Raw genomic sequence first — 7,128 nt, 5'->3', positions numbered from 1 at the left:
CTTTTCTTTGAAAAATAAAGACATTTCTAAGTGATCCCAAACTTTTGAACGGTAGTGTATAGTTTTAGGAGACACACATAGCTCAGCGCTGTCGGTGTATTTCTGTGACTTTGTCTCACTTGTTATTCTTAGCAACGAGAGAAGACGACACCTCGCCGCCGAGTCGAATTAATGCAGCGCGTTAAAGCCGAGCACTTCATCACGGAGGACATCAATTCCCCGGCAGGGCAGATTCACATTGATTGAGCACACTGAGATGAGCTGAACACGCCCCTCGAGGCAATAAAGTGCCACAGTCGATCACCCGTCAGACTGTCATCACGGCTGCACCGCTGCCACGAGGCCGATTGGGCGGGGTTCCCATTGGGCGGGGTTCCCATCGGGCGGGGTTCCCTTCGAGGGGTCCGGGCAGTCTGACCCGAGAGGAAGGCAAAGACACGGAGGAAACGATGTGTTCAGGGGCGCAAGAGATCTGCCCGTGTTGGTGATGGGCAATAGTTGATCCCGATGGGTAGAGTTGGAAGGCTGGTAAATGGATGTGAATTCTTCTGAAGACAAAGGTCAACAAGACCATTCCTCTAAATGTGAATCCTGGGACAAAAGGCACACATTTAAATGGGCACTAATCTCAAGCCTGACGAGAGATGTTTGTTTTAAGGTGAAAGAAGAGTTCAGGTACTCGGCCAGGTCGAGGTCGGTACTGGAATGGAGGGGGGGGGGGGGTGTGCGTTTCGATGTGGGTTGAGTTAGTGTAACGGAGTTCAAAGTGCTTATTTTCAATGTATTATGTTTCATTTTTGTTTGTTGTTCAACAATCCTGTTGAGTGTGTGTGCATTTTATTGTTTGATGTATGTAATGAGTATACTCTGTAATCCAATGTCTTTCCTTTTGTACAAGTGTTGTATCATTGTGTATTGAGAGGTCATTGTAAAGCGGCCGTCATTGTCTTGGGTCATATGACCAGGTGTTCTCAACCAAAGTGCTGAACTTAACTTAATAAGTCAACACTTAACTTAATATTAAACAAGTAAGAGGCTTCTCGCCAGGAGAAAGACCGAGGACCCCCCCCCCCCTACAAGGGGTGGGGGGAGAGTTCTTGCTTGACCCCGGGACAGGGAGGGGGGAGGGGGGGGAAGTATAAAGTCAGAGAGAAAAGAAGGCACGAGGTGTTCGTTTGGGTTCGCTCATTGATACGGCCAGTTGAACATTCATTTATTTTAACCTTTTTTACTCTTGTTGAAAACATATCCACTGCCTTGCAGTTTTAATTAACTACGCGATTGTCGAGCCTTTTTTTTCCGGAGCCTTCTTTTAATCCGTTCCTCCATCGAGACGTCGCCTGCCGACGGAGAGGTCCCCCGCGACGACGTCACCGTTCGGCCCGTGAGGTGAGTTGAGCCGCGTCCCCACGGCTTCACACACTGATACTGACACACTTGTTACACACACACATTGGCTTTGTACAAGGAGAGAAATACTACTGGGAGACCTCCGGCTGCTGGCCGGATTCCTGTTGGTCTACAGGCCGGGAGGGAGATTCATAACCGAGCGGCCCGGCTGCGAGGGACCGTCAGGGGTCACCGTCCGACGGAAGACCGTCAGGGGTCACCGTCCGACGGAAGACCGTCAGGGGTCACCGTCCGACGGGAGACCGTCAGGGGTCACTGTCCGTGTTTTAGGCCTCGTTCATGCACAGAAGACCCTTCTGCCCTTAAAGGACATTCCCTAAACTAAACCTAAAAAAAGCTGCCCCCAAAGTAAAATAAACTAAGTCGCTTACTTCTCCCAGTGAGAGAAGTGCGAGCACGTTTAACAGGAGGGTGAGTTATACGATGGAGCTTTTCAAAGAACAGCCCTCCTGTCGTATTGTTTATCTAATACGCTTTTAGCCGTCTTTCAAGGAATACTTTGACCTTTTGGGATCTGTGCTTGTACGCCTTCTTGCCGAGCTCGATGATGTCCTATTTACAGATGGTTATTGTAGTGGCACTCCGTCTAGTTCTGGGTCTTCTGTACCACACTATTTTGAGATCAGTCTTAAAAGCTATTAATTGACACGCGAGTGACACAAGTAGTTCTTTCATACAAAATGATGTTTACTAAAAAACGTATAGTACATGGTCACACGGTCAAAAAACTATGTCGCTTCCAACAACTCTGAGCTCAAACACGACTGACAGTCCAACACACAGCTGTTATACTGATGTGACGTCATCTGATTGGAAGCTTACATTCAGACAAATTATTTAGCTTTCAAATACAATACTAAATTATATATGTTAAACTAAACATTCTTTCAAATCATAATGAAAAGGATTTATATTCAGTTACCTTTTTAAATCTTTTAAAACTAAATTATTATAACAAATGAAATCATGCATTTGGCTCTTACAGTTATCTTAGCTGAAAATAAATGGGGGACCAGATGTACTGTGCTGCTCCGACAGTAACAACAAGCCCACTCAGAGAAAAGTTATTGATTTTTTTTTACTTTACTTAGTTACTTTGGTTACTTTTTAACTTCTTTTTCTTTTCTTTTTTAGCTTGTAGTGTTTGATTTTCCTCAAAAAGAGTTTAAAAGAAATGAGACATAAAAAATAAAAAGACAAAGACAAATTACAAACAAGTATTTTAAATCGTATTTAAGTGGAAAACTGTGAACTATCCTTTAGACAGACAGGTTCTATCCGTCGCCTTTGCTAAGCAACACCGTCTCCAACACTTTAAGCCCATTGTGCATTGCAGTGTTTTACACAGTGAGCCAGAAAACTAACACGACCAGTAGATGATCACCAAAGCGTTGCACCGGCGGCGTGAGGACAGGTTAGCGGAGGGCAGTCCGCCCCCCCGCGGTCTATCAGGGTGTAGGTAACACAATGTAATTGCCGTTTTACTCCGAGCGAATCAATATCGAATGAGAATGAGCTTCAACGAGCTATTTATTGTGTTGCATTGGAACGTACACAGCGTGTTATTCCCGCTTTAATGCCCTCGTAAATCCTGAAAGGAGGAACGCAATGCATGATGGGAACATTTCCTTCATATGCAGGAGTGCTAAAATAAGATTAGATGCAGGGTTTTTTTTAACTAGTTTCCCACGCAGTGTCACACCGAATCACATGATCTTCATGGAAAAGGATCTGGTGGGTTATGCGAGGGCAGTAACCGATAGGATTGACAATTTGACATGGTTAAAAGCTCTGGAAAAATATTATATTATACACAAACCCCTGTGAGCTGTTTAGAAATGTGTGTTGTCTGCTTCATAAGGGGAGTTATAGTTGTAAATATGCTAATAAATCATACAAAATTCATTTATGTTAACAACATTACAGTCTTTTATAATACCCTATATTTATTGGATATATAGTGCTTATATATCGTACATTTGAAGAGCGTTAACAACTTCTTAAAACAACTCAATTTAGAAGGGGTAAGGATGGATGTAAACGCAGCCTCTTGTTCTGGAGGGTGGAGTTAATGCAAAGTGACTTAACCTGCATTTATTATAATAGCCAGCAGGGGGCGACTCTTATTTATTTTTACTTCTCGCTTGATTTATTACTTCAGTAAAGAATATAAACTTGATTTTATGAATGTAATTGCTATAGTTCAACGTATTCTTCAATACAGCATGATGTTCTATATGTTTCACTTTGGTCCCATTTAAAGTAAAATAGACCTTAACGCATGCTGTGCTTTAGGGCGGGGCTACCTTGTGATTGACAGGTAGCTACGAAGGCTGATCTGGGAGTTGTCCATTGTAAATTGTTAACCCTTTTACAGTGTGTTCTCAGTTCAACTAAATTAACTGTGACTGTTTTAAACGTGTCTTTTTCAGCATTGTCACTTCTGTTTACAAAATAACTGTCAATTTAGAGGCTTAATTAAAACCACAGTCAATGAACCAAGAGGTGATGTTACTTTGACGACGTTTACACATTAAATAAAAAGTCTTAATATGTCAATGATGTGTATCGACTGCAGTTTTATCTCTAGATTGAACATATGTCTGTCTCTAAAACCTCAACATTTCTCAAATAATCATTAAGATAATAATACCAAATATAAAGATGACCTAAAGCTTTTTTTGCTTCCTTATTTAGAATAATTATCTTGCTTTAACATTTTTATTTTTGTGTTTCCTTATGGCCCTTCTTGGCCAGATGCATGCTTAATTTTTACTTTATTTTTATTTATTTGTAGGTTTTACTATTATTATGCATTCTTACTTGTGAAGGTTGTATTTCTGTAAAAATACATAAATAAAATATCAATTATAAAAATTAAACAAATAAGACCTAAACCTGCAACAAGGCCGTCAGGATACATGGACATGACACATGATCTCTCGGATGACAACGCAGCATGGACCGTGATGCGTTTAGGTTTGCAGGAATATTCAGAGAACAAAGACCTTAAGGACGTGAGGTTCTCTGCATGACGGATGACGTTGATGTGAACTGATTGAAATCCAAACAGTGCAAACATTTAGATATGACAATTACCGCCAAAGCTCACGGTGCCGTTCGTGACAGCAGAGTGAACCGTCGACAAATGAGGGCAGTCAATGGCAGCCGGACGAGGTGATGGATTATTAATCGCGTTCATTATTTTTGATGAGCACTGACTCGTGCGCGTGGATCACATCTTTCCCAGTGATCGTTTAATTATGCACCGTTGCAGTTTGCTGCAACATCCTTCAGACAAACGTTGTCCCGTTTATCATATCGACCCGAGTAAGGTCACGGGTGTCATCGTAATAAAACAAACAGTCAAATATTTACCAAAACTATGACCCACTGTCAAAGATTTCACTGCATTGTGAGACACACGGAGGAATCCAGCCGCCTCTCACTGGATGAAGTGTACATCCCAGCAGCAACGCGACAGAGCGTTATTAATTTAGACTCTGAGATGTTCAGATCCGAACACATGGCTCTAATTGGGTCTTCTTCACCGAAGTCACTGAAAAGGAACCAAGACATTTGTTGACAGGAAGCCCAAAACAAAGCGAGGGTGTTTCCACCTAACTTGATTTAATTCAAGGAAAGTGCAAAAATTCACAATTTTCCATGAAGAAAAATCCTACTTGTGTCGCTCTATCGACCTGAAATAGAGCTTGAAGTGTCAGTGGGTGAGCCTTCCAACAACAGTAAGACAAACATATCTTATCTCTCCAACTCCTCATCTCAGAGGAGCCTACAGTCTTTGGACGGCCCTCCATTCGTACATTTTGTTGTTGTTAATGTCTGTCAGTATGAACACGTTATGTATGTACCTATGGAAATAGATTACTTACTTACTTACTAATTGATAAACGTAACAATTTCTCTTCTGTAAAAAGACTTAATTTACCAGAGACTAGAATAGAAACACACTGTACTGCTACAGGGTCGGACCTGAAGATATTTTACCCTGCAAGACACGTCTGAATGTCCGCTCAGGATTCCCAACACCCAGGATGTGTGTCTGTAAGTCGAGAGAGAAACGAGAGAATGAAACAGCAAGGAGGAGGTGAGAGAAACAGAGATTTCCTTCTGGGAGCCCGGAGTCTGACAAAGAGGGGGAGGGGGCGTATCATCGCGCTCCAGAGCCCTCAGTGTTTATTTACAGTCTGGTAAGTGTGTGTGTGTGTGTGTGTGTGTGTGTGAGAGAATCTATGTGGGGGTTAATTAATTCCCAGGACAGCTGTACACCTACACACACACACACACACACACACACACACACATTATACATATAGGATAATAGGGCTTGTAATTGGAGGATGGAAGACTGGGTTCATGCATGCATAAACCTCAGCTGGTTGCCAAGGGCAATGTCTCCATGAGGTCAATATAGAATATGGCTTCCTCTCCTTGTGATCCATAAGGAGAGGAAGAATGTTTTATTTTATCCTAGATTCCCAACTTTGAAATCCAGAGCATGAAAGATATACATTTAATCAGACGGCCGTAGTTCCCATTTCAGCCGTTTTTTGGCATTTAATTGGAATTTGTTCTATTATCTACTGATGGAAACCTCATTACATCGACATTAAAACGCTCCAGCTGGTGATTTAAAAGAAAATGGAGAGAAAAAAACGTGCAGGCCGTCCTGTGAAGGGCTGTGAAACGTCAGAGCACATTCCCTCTGATCTCTGTGATGTGGGCCGACGGGAGGAGCGGCCTCCGCTGAGGGAGTTGAGGCTGGTTTGGCCTCCACTTGAGTGGACCAGGGACCCTGGGAGGTCAGGTGGGAAACAGTCGGGGAGTCGGGCCCCCACATCACCCGGGGCCGGTGTGAGACCTCGGAGAGAGTTGCCGAAGTGAGACCTGCCTTGAAGGCCCAGGATGTCCCAGGCTCTGGAACATATAAGTAACACTGTGATGGATAATTGATATCGAGCGTGAGATGAGGTCGCCATCTTCTGGAGGGAAAACACGATGCACACAGCTTTCTCCTGAATTGAATCCTTTGGGAAGTCAAATAGTTTAGTTCCCTCTGCTGGTCAACGGGAGAGAAACATCAGAGTAGTCAACACCTGCACAGGGTCATGTAGTCTGTGCATATAATACAATATTGAGTCTGATTTCTCTCTCTCTCTGAGTCCTTTTTTATTTTTAAAACCCTTGCCAAGTGTCATATTTGTGTTGCTACACCAACATACAGATGATATCTCACTCTTCCTCTCATGCATCTTCTCTTGGGTTATATGCAGGATTTTGAGGCAACCGTTTATATTATATATTTGTGTCCAACGTCTATGTTTTATTGTCATGTGACTAATTGTATGTGAAGCCGTAACTTCTGCATTATAAGAAAAGTTCAAGCTCCAAACTCAGAGTTCACACCCACGTCGGAGCTGAATTTGTCTTATTTTCTGTTTTTGGATGAGAGGCTTTTATTTTGAAGGCAACTCCCCGAGCTTTCGCAGACTTTGCGCTAAAGTAACAGTATGTATACATCTGGAGGGGTTTGAATGCAATAGTAGACCTTTAGTGTCAAGAAACACAAGGTTGGTGCACGTTGTAATTATTTAACCCTTGTGTTGCCTTCGGGTCAATTTGACCCGATTCAATGTTTCACTTTCCGTCAATATGACCCGATTCAATGTTTAACCCTCCTTTTATCTTTATATTTAC

The sequence above is a fragment of the Pseudoliparis swirei genome, chromosome 10 (assembly GCF_029220125.1).
Source record: "Pseudoliparis swirei isolate HS2019 ecotype Mariana Trench chromosome 10, NWPU_hadal_v1, whole genome shotgun sequence".
Lineage (NCBI taxonomy): Eukaryota > Metazoa > Chordata > Actinopteri > Perciformes > Liparidae > Pseudoliparis > Pseudoliparis swirei.
The sequence above is the reverse complement of the archived record's forward strand: the minus strand, read 5'-3'. Positions refer to the sequence as shown.